A 21,415-nucleotide genomic window follows, 5' to 3' on the forward strand; every position below is an offset into this window, starting at 1 on the left:
GTAGACTGTTTAAAGAAAGAATTTGAAATGAAAGATCTTAGAAAGACAAAATTTATCTTGGTCTACAAATTGAGTGTATAAAAGATGAAATTTTTATCAATCAATCAACATACATTGAAAAGATTTTAAAGTGATTTTATATGGATAAAGCACATCCATTTAGTACCCCGATGGTTGTGAGATCACTCGATATAAATAAAGATCCATTCCGACCTCATAAAAATAATGAAGGACTTGTTGGTCCTGAAGTACCATATCTTAGTGCAATTGATGCACTAATGTATCTTGCTAACACTACAAGGCGTGACATAACATTTTCAGTTAATGTCTAAGCAAGATATAGCTCTGCTCCTACAAGGAGACATTGGAGTGAAATCAAACACAAATTGTGTTATCTAAAGGGACTACCAATGCGGGCTTATTTTATGGCAATGATTGCAATTCCGATCTTGTTGGTTATGCCGATGTAGAGTATTTATCTGATACACACAATGCTCGATCTCAAACATGCTATGTGTTTACATGTGGAGGCACTATCATATCTTGGCGATCAACTAAGCAATCAATCGTGGCTACTTCTTCTAATCATGCTGAGATAATTGCTATTCATGAAGCAAGTCGAGAATGTATTTGGTTGAGGTCTATAATATATATTATCCGAGACAAATATGGTTTGGAATGTGACAAACTACCCATAATTTTGTATGAAGACAATGCAACATGCATAGCCCAATTGAAGGGATGATTCATAAAAGGAGATAAGACAAAGCACATTTTACCAAAGTTATTTTTCACACATGATCTTCAAAAGAATTGTGATATTAATGTGCAACGGATCCGTTCAAGTGATAATATGGCTGATTTGTTCACCAAATATCTACCGACATCAACCTTCAAGAAACTAGTGTACAAGATTGGGATACGAAATCTCAACGATGTGAACTGATGATCTCATCAGGGGGAGTTAATACGCGTTGTACTCTTTCTCCCTTACAAGGTTTTGTACCATTGGGTTTTCCTTGCAAGGTTTTTAACAAGGCAACCAAAAGGCGTATTTCTAAATATGTGTACTCTTTTTCCTTCATTAGGATTTTTTTCCACAGGGTTTTTCCTAATAAGGTTTTAACGAGGCACATTATTTATGGACATCTAAGGGGATAAAAATCAAAATATGGTGGATGTCTACTCTTCCTCCATGATCTTTCTCTCAAATGGTTAATGACATATTCAATGACATATTTTCTATGTTCAATGACATATTTCATGACATATTTTCTTCGCTTTTCATGCTTATATAAAGGCCTTGTAATAGATAGGAAAATACACACAATTGAAGAAGAAAATCTCTTCCTTTCTCTCTATCTCTATTTCTTGTTCATGTTTTACTAAATTATCTTTATTTCTTGTTCATGTTTTACTAAATTGCTTTTATTTCATAACAAAAAGTACATTCTTATATTAGCTAGTCGTATTAATTGTTAGGCCAAATACATATGCAGCTCATTCAACTTGGCACTATTTTTCATTTTGGCACTCTATCTCTACCTTGTTCCAGTTTAGCCGTCCAACTCTATTTCTTATGTTCCACTTTAATGCAAAAGTTGAAACCAGTACAAAAAATATAGTGTGCCTGTATACACAAATCTGAGGTATAATAAATATCCAATTAAATGTAGTCACCTGGTTTTTTTATCCATGTCAAACGGGTCAATACTAAAATACCTGAACCCGACCTTATTTTTTCATCCACTGTAGCCCCATCTTCATTCTCTAAGTTCCAAAGCTTTCATCTGCTGATTTCGTACCTGGCCCGTTTAGATGAAATAAACTCACAAAAAATATGATCAGGTTCAGGTATTTTTATATTGACCCGTTTGATATGGATGAAAAAACTAGGTGACAATATTTAATTTACACCTCAGATTTGTGTATACACTCGCGCTATATTTTTTGCACTGGTTTCAGCTTTTGTGTTAAAGTGAAACATAAGAAATAGAGTTGTAAGGTCAAAATGGAACATATAAAATAGAGTTGGAGGGCCAAAATGGAACAAGGTAGAAACAGAATGCCAAAATGAATGGTGCCAAGTTGAATGGGCTGCATATGTATTTGGCCTAATTGTTATGTTCAGTCGGTTGAGTTTCTCTACCTTCATAAAGTATGAGTAAGGTCTGTATATATAATACATTCCCAACTTCACCAGAGTACCATAAAAAATCACAAAAAAAATAATTCAACTTTACCAAATTGTCTCTTTTGTTTTTCCTAATGACTTTTTGTGATATTTATGCCAAAATAAAGTAGATTCTTTTAATTACAAAAATAGTAACTTTCGTAATATTTAGGTAAAATTCAGCACTTTTTTATTTACGAAAGATAGTTTAATAACCTTAGTGGAATAAAGTGAAAGTTGAGTGACTATTCATGAAATTAATCTTCAGTTGGTAAATTTAAAAGAAATTGTACCACACTAGTTTTTCAATATGTTTATTATACATAACTAAAAAAAATAATGCATGCATCCGGGTCATCGGACTCGGATCGCCTAAAAGTTTGCCCATAAAAATGACCTAAGGAACGATAGTCACCGCCTCACCATGACCGTTATTTTTTTTAGGGCCATAAAACTGGAATTCCGTCCAATTCTCAAATTTTTGTGTATTATAGCCCACGCCTTCTGCATGACCCCGGGCCACAGGACCCAGACGGTTAAAATTTTTCCAGTCCATCAAAAACGTTCTGAGGAATAATGGTCACTGCCTTCCCATGACCGTTACTCGTTTTTTGATGTTTTAGAGCCATAAAACTGAAATTCTGCATGATTTTCAGATTTTCATATGCTTTACCACGCCTTCTGCACGGGGCCCGAGCCACGGAACTTGGATCGCCTAAAAAATTTTAACTGCATAAAAATGACATATGGAATAATAGTCACCGCCTCGCCAGGACCGCTACTCATTTTTTTGGCATTTTAGGGCCACAAAACTAAAATTTTGCACGATTTTCATATTTTCGTATGCTATAGCCCACGCCTTCTGCATAGGACCGGGCCACTGGATCCCGATCATCTAAAATTTTGCCGGCCCATAAAAAGCATCCTAAAGAACAATAGTCACCGCCTCGTCATGACTGTTACTCGTTTGTTGGCGTTTTAGGGCCATAAAACTAGAATTCCGCCCAATGTCCAGATTTTTTTGTGCAATAGTCCACGCCTTCTACATGGACACGGGCCACCGGACCCGTATCGCCTAAAATGTTGCCGACCAGTCAAAAACGACCAAAGGAATAATAGTCACCGCGTCGCCATGACCATTACTCATTTTTTGGCATTTAGGGCCATTAAACTGGAATTGCGCTTGATTCCTAGATTTTCATATGCTATAGCTCACGCCTTCTACATTGGCCCAGGCCACCAGACCCGAATTGCCTAAAAAATTTCTGGTCCATCAAAAATGACCTAAGGAACAATAGTAACCACCTCGCCCTGACCGTTACTTGGATTTTGGTGTTGTAGGGCCATAAAACTGAAATTCTGTCCGATTCCTAGACCCACGCTTTCTGCATGGGCCCGGGCTACCGAACCCGAATCGCGTAAAATTTTGCCAACCCATAAAAAACTTTCTAAAAAACAATAGTCACCGCCTTGCCAAGATCGTTACTTGCTTTTTTGGCATTTTAGGGCCATAAAACTGGAATTGCGCCCGATTACCAGATTAATGTGCTATAGCCCACGCCTTCTACATGGGTCTAAACAACCGTACTTGGATCTCCTATAATTTTGCCGGCCCATCAATAACGACCTAAAGAACAATAATTACCACCTCGCTATGACCGTTACTCATTTTTTGCATTTTAGGGACATAAAACTGGAATTCCGCACGATTGCCAAATTTTCGTGTGTTATAGCCATCGCCTTCTGCATGGGCCCGGTCTACCAGACTCGGATCGCCTAAAATTTTGCCGGCCCATCAGAAATAACCTAAGGAACAACTTTCACCTCCTCACCATCATTACTCATTTTTGGCGTTTTAGGACCATAAAATTGGAATTCCGCCCGATTCCCAGATTTTCATATGCTATTGCCCACACCTTCTGCATGGGTCCGTGCCACCAAACTTGAATAGCAAAAAATTTTGCAAGCCCATTAAAAATAACCTAAGGAACAATAGTCACCGACTCGCCATGACCGTTACTCATATTTTGATATTTTACAGCCATAAAACTTGAATTCCGCGTATTTCCTAGATTTTTGGTGTTATAGCCCATGCCTTCTGTATGGTCTGGGGCTACCAAAGACGAATCGCCTAAAATTTTGCGAACATATCAAAGACGTCTTAAGTAACAATAGTCACCGCCTCGTCATGACCGTTACTTGCATTTTGGCGTTTTATGACCATAAAACTAGAATTTCGCGTAATACATAGATTTTCGTGTGCGCCTTCTGCATGGACCCGGGCCACTAGACCTGTATCGCCTAAAAAATTTTGGACCCATCAAAAATGACCTAAGGAACAATAGTCACCACCTCGTCATGGCCGTTACTCATATTTTGGCATTTTAGGGCCATAAAACTAGAGTCCCGCCCAATTCTCAGATTTTTATGTGCTATAATCCACACCTTTTGCATGGGCTCGGGCCACTAGACCCTTATCGCCTAAAATTTTTCCAGCCCATCAAAAACGACCTAGGGAACGATATTTACCACTCTCCAAGACCGTTATTCGTTTTTTGGTGTTTTAGAGCCATAAAAATAGAATTCTGCCCGATTCTTAGATTTTCATTTGCTATAGCCCAAAAGTTTTGCATGATCCTGGGCCACCGGACCCGGATCGCCTAACATCCTAGGAACAATAGTCACTGCATTGCCATGACCGATACTCGTTTTGTATTTTAGGGCCATAAAATTAGAATTTTGTCCAATTTTTATATTTTCATGTGCTATAACTCACGCCTTCTACATGGGCCCGGGCCACCAGAATCGGATCTAAAATTTTGTCGGACCATTAAAAATGATCTATGGAATAATAGTCACCACCTCGCCATGACCGTTATTGATTTTTGGTATTTTAGGGCGATAAAACTGGAATTCTGCCCGATGTCTAGATTTTCATATGCTATAGATCACGTCTTCTGTATGGGCACGGGCCACCGGACCCGTATCGCCTAAAATTTTGCCGGTCCGCAAAAAGCGACCTAAAGAACAATAATCACCGCCTCGCTATGACCATTACTTGTTTTTTGGCATTTTAGGGCCATAAAACTGGAATCCCGCTCGATTTCAAATTTTTGCATGCTATAGCCCACGCCTTCTGCATCGGCCTGACTCTCCGAACCCGAATCTCCAAAAATTTTACCGACCCATCAAAAATGACCTAAGGAACAATATTTACTGCTTTGCCATGACCTTTACTCACTTTTGGCGTTTTAGGATGATAAAATTGGAATTCTGTCTGATTCCTAAATTTTCGTGTATTATTGTCCACGCCTTTTGCATGGGCCGGGGCCACCGGACTTGGATCGCCTAAAATTTTCTCGGCCCATCAAAAATGACCTAAAGAATAGTATTAATCGGCTCGCCATGACCTTTACTCATTTTTTCGCGTTTTAGGGTCATAAAACTAGAATTTCGCTCGATTCCCATATTTTCGTGTGCTATAGCCCACGCCTTCTCATGGGCCCGGGCCACCGGACTCGTATTTGCTAAAATTTTCTGGCCCTTCAAAATGACCTAAGGAACAATAGTCACCGCCTCACCATGATCGTTACCCGTTTTTTGGCGTTTTAGCGCCATAAAATTGGAATTCTGTCTGATTTCTAGATTTTCGTATGCTGCAACCCACATCTTCTGCATGGGCCTGATCGACCAGTCCCGGATCTCTTTTTTTCGGTCCATCAAAAACGACCTATGGAAAAATAGTCACCACCTCGCTATGACCATTACTCGGATTTTGGCATTTTAGGGCAATAAAACTGGAATCCCGCCCAATTCTCAGATTTTTGTGTGCTATGCCCACATCTTCTGCAGGCCTGGGCCATCAGACCCTGATCGCCTAAAAATATTTCACGCTATAAAAAACGACCTAAGGAACAATATCCACCGTCTCGCCAAGACTGTTACTCATTTTTTGGCATTTTAGGGTCATAAAACTGGAATTGCACCTGATTCCTAGATTTTAGTGTGTTATAGCCCACGCCTTCTGCATAGGCCCGGGCCACCGGACCTGGATTGCCTAGTGTTTTTTTCGGCCCATCAAAAATGACCTAAGGAACAATAGTCACTGCCTCGCTATGACTGTTACTCGTGTTTTGGCTTTTTAGGGCCCTTAAACTTGAATTCCGCCTGATTCCTAGATTTTCGTTTGCTATATCCCACGCCTTCTATGTAGTCCCGAGCCACCAGATCCGGATAGTCTAAAATTTTGTCGGCCCAACGAAAATGTCCTAAGTAAATATAGTCACGGTCTCGCCATGACCGTTACTCGTTTTTGGCGTATTGGGGCCATAAAACTAGAGTTTTGCCATATTTTAGATTTTTGTGTGCTATAGCCCACACCTTCTGCATGGGCCCGGGCCACCAGACCCGGATCACCTAATATTTTGCTGGCCCATCAACAACGTCCTTAGTAACAATAGTCACCGCCTCGCAATGATCATTACTCATATTTTGGCATTTTAGGGACATAAAACTAGAATTTCGCCCGATTCCCAGATTTTCATATGACACGTCTTCTGCAAGGGAATGTGCCACTGCACCCGTATCAGCTAAAATTTTGCTGGCATATCAAAAATGACCTAAGGAACAATAGTCACCACCTAGCCATGTCCATTACTCATTTTTTGGCATTTTAGGGCCATAAAACTAGAACCTTTCGCGATTCCCATATTTTCGTGTGCAATAGCCTAAGCCTTTTTCATGGGCCCGGGCCACCAGACCCGGATCACCTAAAATTTTGACGATATATCAAAGGCGACCTAAGGGACAATAGTCACCACCTCGCCATGACCGTTACTCGTTTTCGGCTTTTTAGGGCCATAAAACTTAAATTCCGTGTGATTTCCAAATATTCGTGTGCTATAGCCCATGCCTTCTACATGGGTCCAGGCCATAGGACTCAGATCGCCTAAAATTTTGTCGGCGCATCAGACACGTTCTAAGGAACAATAGTCATCACCTCGTTATGATAGTTACTTTTTTTGAGTTTTAGGGCCAAAACATTAGAATTTTGCTCGATTCCGTGATTTATGTGTGTTATTGCCCATATCTTCTGGATAGGCCCGGGCCATCGGACGTGGATCACCTAAATATTATTCAGCCCATCAAAACGACCTAAGGAACAATATTCTCCTCCTCACCATGACCGTTACTCATATTTAGTATTTTAGGGCCATAAAACTGGAATTTTGCCCGATTCCAAGATTTTCGTATGCTATAGCTCGCGCCTTGTTCATGGGCCCTCGTCATCGGACCTGGATCGCTAAAAAAAATTTACCCATAAAAAACGTCCTAAGAAACAATAGTCACCACCTCGTCATGACCGTTACTCAGGTTTTTTATGTTTTATGATCATAAAACTGAAAATCCACCCGATTCCCTCATTTTCGTGTGCTATAGCCCATGTCTTCTGCATGGGGCGGGCCACTGGACCTGATTCACCTAAAATTTTGTTGGACCATCAAAAACATCCTAAGGAACAATAGTCACTATCTCGCAATGACCGTTACTCACTTTTTGGTGTTTTAGGGCTAGCAAACTGGAATTTCTCCTGATTCCTAAATTTTCATGTGCTATAGTCCACACCTTCTGCTTGGGCCGGGGCCGCTGGACCCGGATCACCAAAATTTTTGCCGGTCCATTAAAGATGATCTAAGGAACAATAATCACTGCCTTGCCATGACTGTTACTCGTTTTTTGGCGTTTTAGGGTTATAAAACTAGTATTCCACTAGATTCCTAGATTTTTGTGTGTTGTTGCCCACGTCTTCTGCATGGGCCCGGGCCAGTAGACCCGGATTGCCTAAAAAATTTTCGGCCCATCAAAAATATCCCAAATAACAGTATTAACCGCCTCGCCATGACCATTACTCATTTTTGGCATTTTAAGGCTATAAAATTGAAAATCCGCCCGATTCCCAAATTTTTATGTGCTATCTACATGATCCTAGGCCACCGGACTCAGATCGCCTATGATTTTGTCTGACCATAAAAAATGACCTTAAGAACAATAGTCATTGCCTCGCCATGACCGTTACTCGTCTTTTGGCGTCTTAGTGTCATAAAACTGAAATTCCGCATGATTCTCAGATTTTTGTCTGTTATATCCCATGCCTTTTATATGGGCCCGGGCCACCAGATACGGATCGACTAAACTTTTGCTGGCCAATCAAAAATGAGCTAAGAAACAATAGTCACCGCCGCGCCATAACTATTACTCATTTCTTGGTGTTTTAGGGCCATAAAACTGGAATTCGGCTCGATTCCCTAATTTTTGTGTGCTATAGCCCATGCCTTATGCATGAGCCTAGGCAAGCGAACCCGTATCGTCAAAAATTTTGTTGGCCCAAAAAAATGATACAAGGAATAATAGTCACTGTCTCGTCATGACCGTTACTCTTTTTTCGGTATTTTAGGGACATAAAACTGGAATTCCGCCAGATTACCATATTTTCATGCGCTATAGCCCATGCTTTCTGCACGGTCCCGGATCACCAGACTTGGATCGCCTAAAATTTTTCTGTCCCATTAAAAATGTTCTAAGGAACGATAGTCACCTTCTTACCATGATCGTTACTCGTTTTTTGGGGGTTTTAGGGTCATAAAACTGGAATTCTGCTAATTCCTAGATTTTATTGTGCTATAGCCCACACATTCTGCATGAGCCCAAGACATCGAACTTGGATCGCCTAAAATTTTTCCAACCCATAAAAAATATCCTAAGGAACAATATTCACCTCCTCGCCACGACTGTTACTCGTTTTGGCGTTTTAGGGCTATAAAACTGAAATTCTGTCTGATTTTTGTGTGTTGTTGCCCACGCCTTCTGCATTGGGCCGGTTGATAAGTGAGAATTTTGACTACTTATTTGCGCCTTTTGACTTTCGTTTTAGTGCAAAAATGTTTAAAGGTATTCCCAAAAACTGATGAAATGTGCTTAAATGCAGGAGTATTGGAAAAAGAGCCACAAAGATGAAATCCAACTCAAAAAGGAGTAATGTGAACTCAAGGACAAAAAGCAGGCAAACGGCTAGTGTGCGGACCGCGGAATTCCTTCTGCGGCCGCAGAATGCAAAAGGTAATCCAACAGAGCCCAAAAGCAATATGCGGACTGCACAATTATTGTGCGGCTGCAAAAGCTATTTTGGAGTTCAAGTTTAGAGAAGTCCAAGTTCAAACATCAAGTATATGCGGACCGTACATTTATTGTGCGGCCGCAGAAGTCAGCCATACGGCCACACTCAGATTTGTACAGTCCGCAGAAAGGGCACGTGTAGCCGCACCAGGAAATGTGCGGACCGTAGAATACTCCAAGCGCGGCTGAATCCCAGAATTATGTGTCCGCAAACCAAGCTCCTGCCAAGATTGAAGAAGAAGTACAGACCACATATGGAATTGTGCGGCCACAAAACCTACGAAAGGGTAATTTTGTCCGAAACTTTTAACTGTGTATAAATATACTTCTTTCATGAAATTATGTCAAATTTTGAATACCTGAAAGTTTGTAGCCATTTTTCTTTACTCTTTAGGGAAACGTTATCATATCTTGTTGGTTTCACTTTGGATTTTTTTCTATTTATCATTCAATATGAGTTTAATCATCTTTTCTACTTTATTTTCTTCATCACCCACTATGAGTAGCTAAACTCTAGCTAGGGTTGTGACCCAACTCTAGTGTGGGTACCTAATAGGTTTTTGATTTAGGGCTTGTTTATGGTTGGGTGTTTATTATTTAGCCTTGTTCTTGCTTTTAATTGTACAATTAATGGTTGCAAATATTTGTTCAAGCCTATTTGACTTGGTCTCTTCTTGAGAAAGAGAGACTTACTCTAGGAAAATAAGACTATCAAGAATTTGGGATGAACTCAAGATATTGATAGTCCCAATTAAAGGGTTGAACCTAGAGATAGTAAAATCCGACTTGAGCAATTTATCAATTGTTTTGTTCAATACCCATTTGGACTTGAGAAAGTCAAATTGGACAAAATCACTCTCTTACCGAGAGGTATTGAGTGGGTACTTATGTGTTGATTACTATAATACACCCCGACCAATGAAACACATTCTAAAACCCACAACCCGTTAGGCAAACACCTAGGTGGAAGTCACAGCCCTAGACCTTTTACATATATGAAAAACAACAACAAAAACATATTCTCTAGTTTCGTATTTTACATTTGCAAACTGTAACATAATTTAGAAGTAGAATCAAAATAAAGTTTGTGGAAGTGCAACTTAGACACTTTACGCGCTTAGTCCAAATATATACCACTAATCCCATCTATGCTCCCTGTGGATTCGATCCCGACTCCTAGTTGGGTAATTATTATTGCAATCGACCGCTTTACGACCCCAATTTGAGGTGTGACTTAGGCGAGATCAATTTTTAGTGCTGTTGTCTGGGAGCTAAAATGGATCTAACTATATATTTGGTTTTGTGTGTGATTTGTCTTCCTTTCCTTCCGTGTTATAATCTTTTTGTGAAACAATTATAGGTGATACAATGGCGCTCAACAACAATGATCCTATTGGAAACATGCCACTAGGGGATGACGGGGATGATGACCAAGTTGAAAAGGTTCCTCTTGAACCTCAAGCAAGTAGACAAGGTCGTCCGCCTCAAGATAACGTTCCCGTTCCTCCCCCTCCTCCACCAAGAGCGGCTCTACATCGGGTGTTGCCGAATGAAGGGTATGCAAGTTCCATGGTCCCACCCCGCATTGGGGCGGACAACTTTCAAATCACAAATGTTATGCTCACCTTGTTAGAGCAACGTGGATTCTTCACCGGGGCTTCGAATCAAAATGCGTACAAACACTTGAAGGGGTTTGTGGACACTTGCTGGGGGAGTAAACAGACAAACATCTCCAATGATGCTTTATGGTTGAGGCTATTTCCTTTCTCTCTACGGGGAAGGCCTTGGATTGGTTAGAGAGGTTGCCAAATCATTATATCCATACATAAGATGAATTGGCCGAGAAATTTATTTCCAAGTTCTTTTCTCTCAGGCATATGGCGACTCTTAGGGATGAGATTTTAGCTTTCAAACAAGAAACCAATGAGCCTTTACATGAGATATGGGGGAGGTACCGAACTATGGTGGAAGAGTTCCAAAACAATGACATAACGGAGGCTATGATTCAACAAACTTTCTATAGGGTGGTTAATACTACTGTCACACCTCCTTTTTCACTACACCCCCGGGTAAGGGTGTATAATGGAGTTTTTTCCAACTTAAAGTGATAATCAAAACAGAATTATTTTATTTAAAATTCAGAGTCGCCACTTCGGATAATTTATGGTGTCCCAAGTCAGCGGTTCAAATCCCGAATCGAGGAAAGATTGACTCTGTTCTATAGTCCGCGAACACAGAAATCCAGGTAAGGAATTCTGTTAACCCTGGAGAAGGTGTTAGGCATTCCCGAATTCTGTGATTCTAGCACGGTCGCTCAACTGTTTTTTATTGGCCTAATTATCTGATTTTAAAAATACTTTTAAGCTTATGTGCATTTTACTTCAAACCACTTTTAATTATTTTAAGGAGGTCAGCGTCATCTAAAACACGTCTTTGGACCATGCCACATGAAATGCACCCACAGTCCGAGACACATTTTATTTAACGTTGTTAAAAGTTGGATTTGGATCACATGAAATGCACACCCGAATTTAGGAAGATAATTTTAAATTACGCGCCTAGAGCAACTATGCATTTTCAACTTTGCGAGGGCCATGGAAGTTCAACTAAATGGCGCGCCTCGATTTCTAAGGATTCAAGTATTAATTAAATGAGGGCCATGCATTTTGAGATTTTGTTTGGCACGGCACACCTCAAATTTATTAAAGAAAAACATTCAACCAAGCTATTGGAAAATTCACAGCACATGATAAACAACGCATAACTTAAAAACCAAATGACCAAATATGATAAACAGCACATGCAGCCAATTAACAGAATGAAACTTCATCACATTCTGCCCAAACAACACAGCCACGTATCCGCGATTTATCAGAGAATTGACGATGGTTTACGCGCTCAAGCAACACAACCACACATCTGAATGTTCATACACACAATATGTTTGAAATATCATCAAGATTTATTAGATTCATACAGCTCCAATTGATTAGACCCAATTCAATTCAACAATTTCTCATTTCTGCTAAATCAGTCCTTAGTTTGAGCCTTTTATCACATTGCAACATAGTTGAGTGATTTCAGGTTGCAGTCAATTGAGCTGCATTTGATTAGCAATGGTGAAGGACACTTCAAAAAGCCTTTCATTTGCAAAATTAGCTCGTTGTTCCAGGTGTTAGAATTGCAATTTGTCACTACTGGGAATCAACTTCACATTTAAAGCAGGTAAAAGGAAAGACGACAGAATCATGAGCTCAGTTCGACATAAACTCGTGTAATACTAGCAAACCAGTCAAGTGAACTCAGAAATCAATAAACCAAATGATATATTCAGGACCCAAATCATACAAATCTGAGACTATGAATTGAAATAGATACCGAGCTAGCGAGATGGGATATCAACCACATAGAGATGAGTTATTATTGGCTCAATTTACTACAGAAATTGAGCTAATAAACCAACGGGTAGGCTTGAAACAGGCAGAAATACATTTGGTACAAACATACAGGAAGAACAGCTTGGCATTCCAGTGAAATCAAACACGAATCAATATGATTGATTAACTCTCCATGCTGCCAAAAGGAGAGTTCAAACAGATGAATGCAGTGAACCTCATCTCAGACATTACTACATGCCATATGACTCAAATTTACCAGTCGATGAAATGGGACATAGATTCACCCTATGATGTTATAATAGCCATGAGTCCAAACAGGTTTAGAATCTACTTTAATACTCGCAGAAGTTAACAGAAGAAAACAAGGCAAAAACCAACAACCAAATTAAGACAACAACTAAAAGGAAATCAGTATTTTGGAACTGAGATGATCCAATAGTAGAAGTGTACAACTGAAGCTATCAAGCCAAGGCACCAAATTCCATGTTTCAACGACCATTTCGGGGTCCTAATTCACAAAACTCAACCTACATGCAACAAGAATCAGAGAGATCTAATATGGATCATGTTCAGACAATGGGATTAAGCTTTAAGTCAAGAGCACAAGACATGGATAGAGTTAATATCATTTCAAATCATGAAGACTTTAATTAATCTAACAATATATTACCACACAAACGCACTGGATAAAATAATCAAGCGTTATAGAATGAAAAATAGAAACATTCAATCTTTTTCATATAGCAAAGTCACTCCGGATTTTCGAGTTTTACGCTAGTGACAGAGAATCATCAGGATGCCAATTCTAATACAAAATATATGAGAACGAGATGAACCTATCAAAGTTTCTAATTGATCTTTCAGTAAATTACAGCAATCGAGATGAAATGAATCGGATGAATCCGCAACAAAGAACTCAATCAGGACCTCTAAACAAAAACGGAAAACATCAACTTTTGAACTAGAACAGCAGCTTCGATAACGACGAGCTCGTTTAAATCAACTCCGCTTTGAACAAAAACCAGAGAAGGAAAACAGAACCCCTTTTTTTGGAAATTTTCTGATTTCTGAAGCAAACTATGAACAAGCGAAAAACTCGAATTTTTTTAGAATTTTTAAAATAGAGAAGAGGACAGAATAACAAATAAAAAAAAAAATCAGAACTCGATCCTCAATCTTTTATCTCTGTTCTAATATCAGAAATCAAAGAGCAATGAAAGAAGAAATCTCCCTCAAAATCCCTTTTCAAAAAAAAAATCCCCCTTTTTTTAGAAGAGCAACCTCACCTTATATAGACCCTTTAGATTTTCTAGAACCTTCTCCACACACCCCTCCGAAATTCTTTGCAATCTCTTTCTATGAACGATTTTTGGGACAGATGGAGGGCAATGATAGATTTTCATCCATCCATGACCCCCATTTATACAGCAAATCGATCGGGAGGCTAAACAATGCGCAAAAAAAATCTGAAAGGAATCTTCTATTGTCAGAAACTGTTACATTATGTGGCAAGAAGAAGGATGGGGGAGCGCGTGGGGTGAGTTAGGATTCACTCGCCATGGAACTTGATCGATATAGGATCTAATTTGATGAGGAAGGCGAGTGAACAGTCGCCGCATTTGAGGGCTTGGGGATTTAGAGTTCTGAGTCTCTCTTGTTTGTTAAGGTTTGAGAACGGGTCGGGTTCCAGGGCAAACGGGCGGGTAAATGAGATATTTTGGACTGGGCGGGTGATAATACTACTTGGGCTCAGCCCTGATTTGGGCTTGACTGAAATCCCCAACCCAATTAAACTACCCCCTTCTCAATTTCGTTTTCCTTTTCTTTTTCCCTTTAAAAATCTTTTTTAATCCCTCTTTTTCCCTTTTTTAAAGACAAAACAAAAATAAAGTAAAACCTAATTTAATTCCTAACCCAAATTATCCTACCAAATTAAATTAATTAACTCTAACTGATAATTAACACAATTAATTAAAACCCAAATTAAAGGAAAAACTACCAAAATTCAAGACTAAAATTAAAAAGTATAAAAATAGGCTATTTTTTGTGATTTTTCTATTTTTGTAAAACAACTAAATTACTAATTAATTCCTAAAAATGTAAAGTTAACTCCTAAATGCAAATGCAACATATTGTTTTTGTATTTTTCATCAATTAAATAAGACAAACATGCACAGACAATATGCGAACAATAACAGAAAATGCCACAAAAATCCACAAAATTGCAAACAATGAAAAGATTATTTTTGTTTTGAATTTGTGGGAGTACTTCATATAAGGCAAAAATCACGTGCTCACAGCTGCCCCTCTTTGTTCGGAAACATGGAGAGTTTTCGTGCAAAGATAAAGTGAGCGTATACGAGCGATTTTTTGCCCGTTTGAAAACTCTGTGGAAAACATTTTTTGAAAGATTTGACCGCACCCTGCTTCCAAGATTGCCTACATATTCTTGGTTATAAAAGAATCAGGTCAGTATAGTTCGGGGAGTTTTGGTAGCTGGGACTACCATGAAGCTGTGATTTCACTATTGCTGCTGCTGCAACTACTGCTTACTAAACTCCTTATTATACCATGACAACATAAAAGAAGCTAGAATAGACTATGATCTATGAATTACAAAAGCCCTATCTATATCTTCAAACTTAATCTTGTGATTTTTGTTGCCTTGTTGACGTGTATTCTCCTGGTGAAATCCCTTTGTTGCCAATTTGAATTGTAATCCGAGATGCTTTTCCTCTTCTTCAGGTGGATGCCTGATTGGCAAAACTTGAATTGTATTCCCGTGCTCTCCAGGTGGGCTCCTGACTGCTGAACTTGAATTGTATTCCCGTACTCTCCAGGTGGGCGCCTGACTGCTGAACTTGAATTGTATTCCCGTGCTCTTTAGGTGGGCGCCTGACCGCTGAACTTGAATTGTATTCTCGTGCTCTCCAGGTGGGCGCCTGACCGCTGAACTTGAATTGTATTCTCGTGCTCTCCAGGTGGGCGCCTGACTGCTTAACTTGAATTGTATTTCCGTGCTCTCCAGGTGGGCGCCTGACTGCTGAACTTGAATTATATTCCCGTGCTCTCCAGGTGGGCGCCTGATTGCTGAGCTTGAATTGTATTCCCGTGCTCTCCAGGTCGGCGCCTGACTGCTAAACTTGAATTGTATTCCCGTGCTCTCCAGGTGGGCGCCTGACTGCTGAACTTGAATTGTATTCCCGTGCTCTCCAGGTGGGCGCCTGACTGCTGAACTTGAATTGTATTCCCGTGCTCTCCAGGTGGGCGCCTGACTGCTGAACTTGAATTGTATTCTCCCTGTTCTCCAAGTGGGTACCTGATTTCAACAAAATAGACAAACAAAGGAAATTTTCTGCCCCGTTTTGGTAGCTGGGCACATATGTGAGTGTTAAACTGAATCATGTTATCCAATATTTCTAAGAATTTGAAAGCTAGGTCCCATTATCCAAGAGGGTCCTAACAACTCCTATTTAAATGACAATTTTAAAGCTAAATTACGTCTTCTGAAAGTATATCTTATGCTAAGTCTTGTTATCCAAACAAGTTTTAAAACTACATCCCATTATCCAAGAGGGTCCTGAAAGTCAAAAATCAAGTATTATCCTAAGAGTGACAATTTTTACAGCTGAATTACACTACCCTACAGCAGAGCCTACGCTAAATCTTGTTATCTAAAGGAAGTCTCAAAGCTAAGTCCCATTATCCAGGAGGTCCTGAAATTTACGGTCAAACCTGTCTGGTGCTTGCCTTTCCTTACGGAGGGTTTCTCCGAAACAAACGAAATTTTCTGCCCTTGTTTCAAATCAAAGAAAAATATTGTCAGTTTAAAAATGTGGTGGTTGGTTTGTGGCATTGACTTTGAGGGTGATTACTCCTTTACTTCCCATGATCACTTTGATTTCCACTCAAAGATCTTGTTTGTTTATTGACTAACCACTTCCTCTGTCATCTTTATCATAGAAAATACCTCTTCTCCGTTCAGACCCAATACCCTCTATTTGTTGCATTGCTCATAAACCGACATTTACCAAACCCTTGTGTTTCACATGAATCTCAAAGCACGACAATTGCCGCCCACTCATCGCGCATGTTGTTCTTTCTTGACTCAAACCACTGGCCATGGCCTTGAGGTCTGTTGCTCCTTCACTTGCCACGATAACTTTGATTTCTACTCGGAAGACCTCGCTTGTCACTGATTAAACACCTTTTGTCAATCTTACCACAGAAAATACCTTTGATCCGTTCACCAAACACCCTCCATCTTGTTGCATTGTTCATGAATTGATATGTACCAAACTCTCGTGTTTCACCGAAAATACCTTTGATTCGTTCACCTAACACTCTCCATCTGTCGCATTGTTCCTGAATTAATATGTACCAAACCTTCATGTTTCACCGAAAATACCTTTGATCCGTTCACCTAACACCCTCCATCTGTTGCATTGTTCCTGAATTGATATGTACCAAACCTTTGTATTTCACAAGGGTCCCAAAGCATGTTGCTTGTTACCAGCTCAGTGCACTTGTTGTTCCTTCCTGACTTATGATACTGTGATGTGCTAGCCAGATCCCGTTTTGTGCAATTGAAAAATTGGTGGCAAATTTTGAAATCATTTCTCACTTGTTATAACCAAACAGACTCGGGAAGATGAGGTAAACAAGACAAAAGGAAACAGAGTAAATGACAAAAGAAAGGGATGATTCCTAACAAGAAAGCTACAAAGTAGAAACCTATCAGATGTGGATACCAACTCTAATGACCATGACATGCACCTATGGATATTCTGTCAAGCAAGTCTGATGTTCAACTCCTGTTCAAAACCGTGAAACTGGGCTTCAATGCTCCGATTACCCAATCTGATTCCCAATCCCTATTCGACTTGTAGTGCCCGAAGGTTTTCACCATTAAGCCTCTCTCATTTTGTTCTTTCTGTCAACTTACAATTGCCTCAAGGTGCTCGTGAAGGTTCTCACCAATAAGACTCTCTCATTTTTGATTTCTCTCAGCTTTCATCGCCTTACGGTGCCCGTGAGGGTTTTCACCAATAAGACTCTCTCATTTTTCATTTTCCTCATTTGGACCGGAATGTTGCCCCTGATATGATTCACCTCTACTTGCTTGCCTCAGCATCTCTCGAAGACTGATCGGAAGGTCTTTCTCTGGACCGTAATGTGGGCCTTTGGATGGGGTTAGAAAGAAAGGGTATCAAAAGGCTCAAAACGAACTCAACCGGGTTCGAAGTTACAACTTTTGGAACCAGATTTTCTCACAACAACCGCAATTTCTGCCCCAGTTTCTTTGCTTGGGGACTTTTGGATTTTTATTTTGATGGGACTGAACCGCGAGGCTGCCTACGTATCCTTAAAAGGAATCAGGTCGAACGTAGTTCATGACATAGGAATTGCTTTGTTTGTTGTGATTTTCTTTTCTTTTTCTTTCTCTTCTTTTCTTCTTTTTGTTTTTCTTTTTGTTGTTTTTACTCTCTTTTATTTTTTTTCCTTTTCATTCTTTTATTTCTCTTTTCATTCTTTTCTTTCTCTTTTTCTCTTTGTCCTTTACTTACATTTTGCACTTGCATTTCTGAACTTTACCACTGATTCCAAAAGAGGGGTATGAAAAAGAAATAAATAAGGCTCAAAAAGGTAACAAAGGATAAAGTGTTTAGATAGCAGAACAAAATGCCTTCGTCATACCAATCTTCAAAACATGCCAAGTACAAACAAACACAACTTAACCAAAGAAATCATACATAATATCTTTTGACCGCATCAAAATTGATAGTCATTTCTACATAATTGCCTTCTACATCTGTTAAATAAAAAGCACCATTGGACAACACTCTCACTCTCATTATCACGAACGGCCCCCTGCAAATTTGGGGCGAACTTGCCTTTAGCTTCGACCCGATGCGGCAGGATGCATTTCAATAGGGTTTCTTTATGTTCTATCTGCCTCAGTTTCACACAATTCGGGCTTGAAGTGATCTCAAAATGTCTTTGCTTATTTCCCCTCACATGCCCCTACATCTTCAAAATTGCTTCATTGTTTCATGACTAAATTGACTTTTAAAACCAGGCTGAGAATTATGCGTGCATGTCATGTCACTAGAGTCAACAGGAAAAGAACTATAAAAGAAAAGAGAACTAAACCAAAATGACTAGCAATTACAGAAAACAGAAAATTGCATTAGACAGCTGGTGAAAGGATTTGAACAACAAAACAAGCAAACTAAACTGGGGTTACAAACCTAGAACAAACATAGACAACACTAAACGAGCTACTACGACTAAATAACTAGGCAAAATAAAAGGATAGAAGGGTTTGAGTCACAAGACAATATCCGGATTACAACCCTAGAAATAATCCGGACAACAGAAATGACAACAAAATAAACCACCAAAACTCCTCCCTGGCTAACCAAGAAAAGAGCGTCTTTCCAATCACCAAACTTAGCATCTTAGCCACTGACTTCTGCATCAACAATACTAGGACCTTCACAAGTCTCTATCACATTGTTCTTAACAAATTGCTTTTGGGTTCCCTGTGCCTGCTCATTCTTAAGATCAACCTCTGATAGCGCAGAAAGCTTCGTAGCGCGTGGACCTCCGAGGATCTCAAAAGAATTCTCATATTCCTTTTCAAAATAAATCATACCCACCATATTGTCTCATTACGCACAGGCGGTGGCCCTTGGCTAGTGTCTGCTGCATCTGGATTTTGCACGACAATGTCACCTGCATCAATAAGCTTCTGAATTGCTTTCTTCAGATGCCAACACTTCTCTATATCATGCCCTGGGGCATCTGAGCAATATGCACACCTTTGAGAAAAATCAAACTTCTTTGGAAGAGGGTTTGACATTTTTATCTGAATCGGCTTCAACATATCCAATTTCCTTAGCCCCTGGAACAGACTGACATATGACTCTCCCAGTGGAGTGAAGGTTTTCTTTCTCTACAACCTCTCGTTCTTAAATGCTTGATTAGGCCGGAAACCTAATCCAGGAGGGTTTCGGTAGGCTCGTGGGGGCGAGTAAGACATTTGGGGAAGTAGTATGGGCCATCGCGGGCCTTGTGGGTGTGGAGCATATGGTGGTGCATTGTGGACAGGGTACTGGGAAAGTGATGTACGACTTTGGGAGTTTTGTAGAGAGAAGTAGCATTGGGGAGGGTCATCTGGTGCACAAGGATATTCACGGGGACGATGTCGAGGTTGGAAGTGTTGAGCAGGAAGGCCCATCGGATCATCTTTTCTATTTCTCTTTCTTCCACCCAAACTTACTAGGATGTTCTGAATGTCCTTCGTAGTATCTTTCAATGCCGAATAACTCATGATTTTGCCTGACTTGATTCCCTCTTCTACCATCTCCCCCATTTTTAACACATCATTGAAAGGCTTACCCAAGGCCGGGATCAAATGACTGAAGCAGGTGGGCCCCTAGGCTTGTAGGAAAAGCTCAACCATTTCTTTTTCACCAATCGGGGTACTGAATTGAGCAGCTTGCTCCCTCCATCTGAGCCCAAACTCCCTAAAGCTTTCCTCCGGCCTCTTTTCCATTTTAGATAGGGAGGAACGGTCTGGGGTAACACCTGATCTGTATTGAAAGCACCGAACAAAATCTTGAGCCATATCATCCAATGTAAGCCACTTACCAACATCTTGACGATTATGCCATTCCAAAGCTGCCCCAGTCAAGCTCTCACTGAAATACGCCATCAACAAATCATGTTTCTCGCCAACACTTCTCATTTCACTGCAGTAATCCCTCAAATGGGCTACCGGATCTCTACACCTATCATACAAGTTAAACTTTGGCACTTTAAACCCCGCAGGCAGACGATCATCGGGGGACATAAACAATTCTTTGTAAGACATGCTACCCTGGTCTCCCATTCCTTGCTTGTTCTTTAAGGACTGTTCTATGCCTTTCAGCCTCCTGGGTATCCCATCTCGCCCTTTTCTTCTTGTAAACTTTTCATTTTCAACATGAGGCTCATCCCGCGGGCCCTGCTTGTATGAGTTGGGAACCTTGTGGGCAACCTCTGAGGGGTAATATTGGGCATCGTGAGCTTTGAGTGGGTGTTCATTGTTGGGGATGGTGGATAAGACAGGAGGGCAATTTTCGGGAAAGGTAATTGGAAGATAAGTGATTGAGTTACTAGGGTGGTTGGGAAAGCCATGATAAGCGGGTGGATCTGGAGAGTATGGGGGATCATCTGGCACTGTAACCGATGTTTAGGTAAGGGTAGCATTTATGAAGCTAGGAGGTGGCGGGGGTGGTGCCTTCCCAGTCATCCAAACATGATACATGTACGTCATGTGTTGTCTTAACATCCTTACCTCATCAGCCAAACCAGTGTCTCGTTCAACCAACTGCTTTCGGGCACCAGTATCAACCAACCCAATTTTGAAGCAGGTTGGGCGTCTGCTTGATCCCAAGCCACCGAAACCGGATCGCCTAAATTTTTTATAGCCCATCAAAAACGTCATAAGTAACAATACTCACCGCCTCGCCATGACAATTACTCGTTTTTTTAAAACAAGAATTCCGCCCTGATTCCCAGACTTTCGTATGCTATAGCCCACGCCTTCTCCAGGGGCCCAGGGCATCGGACTCAGATCGCCTAAAACTTTTTGCTGGCCCATCAAAAACATTCTAAGTAACAA

The sequence above is a fragment of the Nicotiana sylvestris genome, chromosome 4, assembly GCF_000393655.2.
Source record: "Nicotiana sylvestris chromosome 4, ASM39365v2, whole genome shotgun sequence".
NCBI classification, from domain to species: domain Eukaryota; kingdom Viridiplantae; phylum Streptophyta; class Magnoliopsida; order Solanales; family Solanaceae; genus Nicotiana; species Nicotiana sylvestris.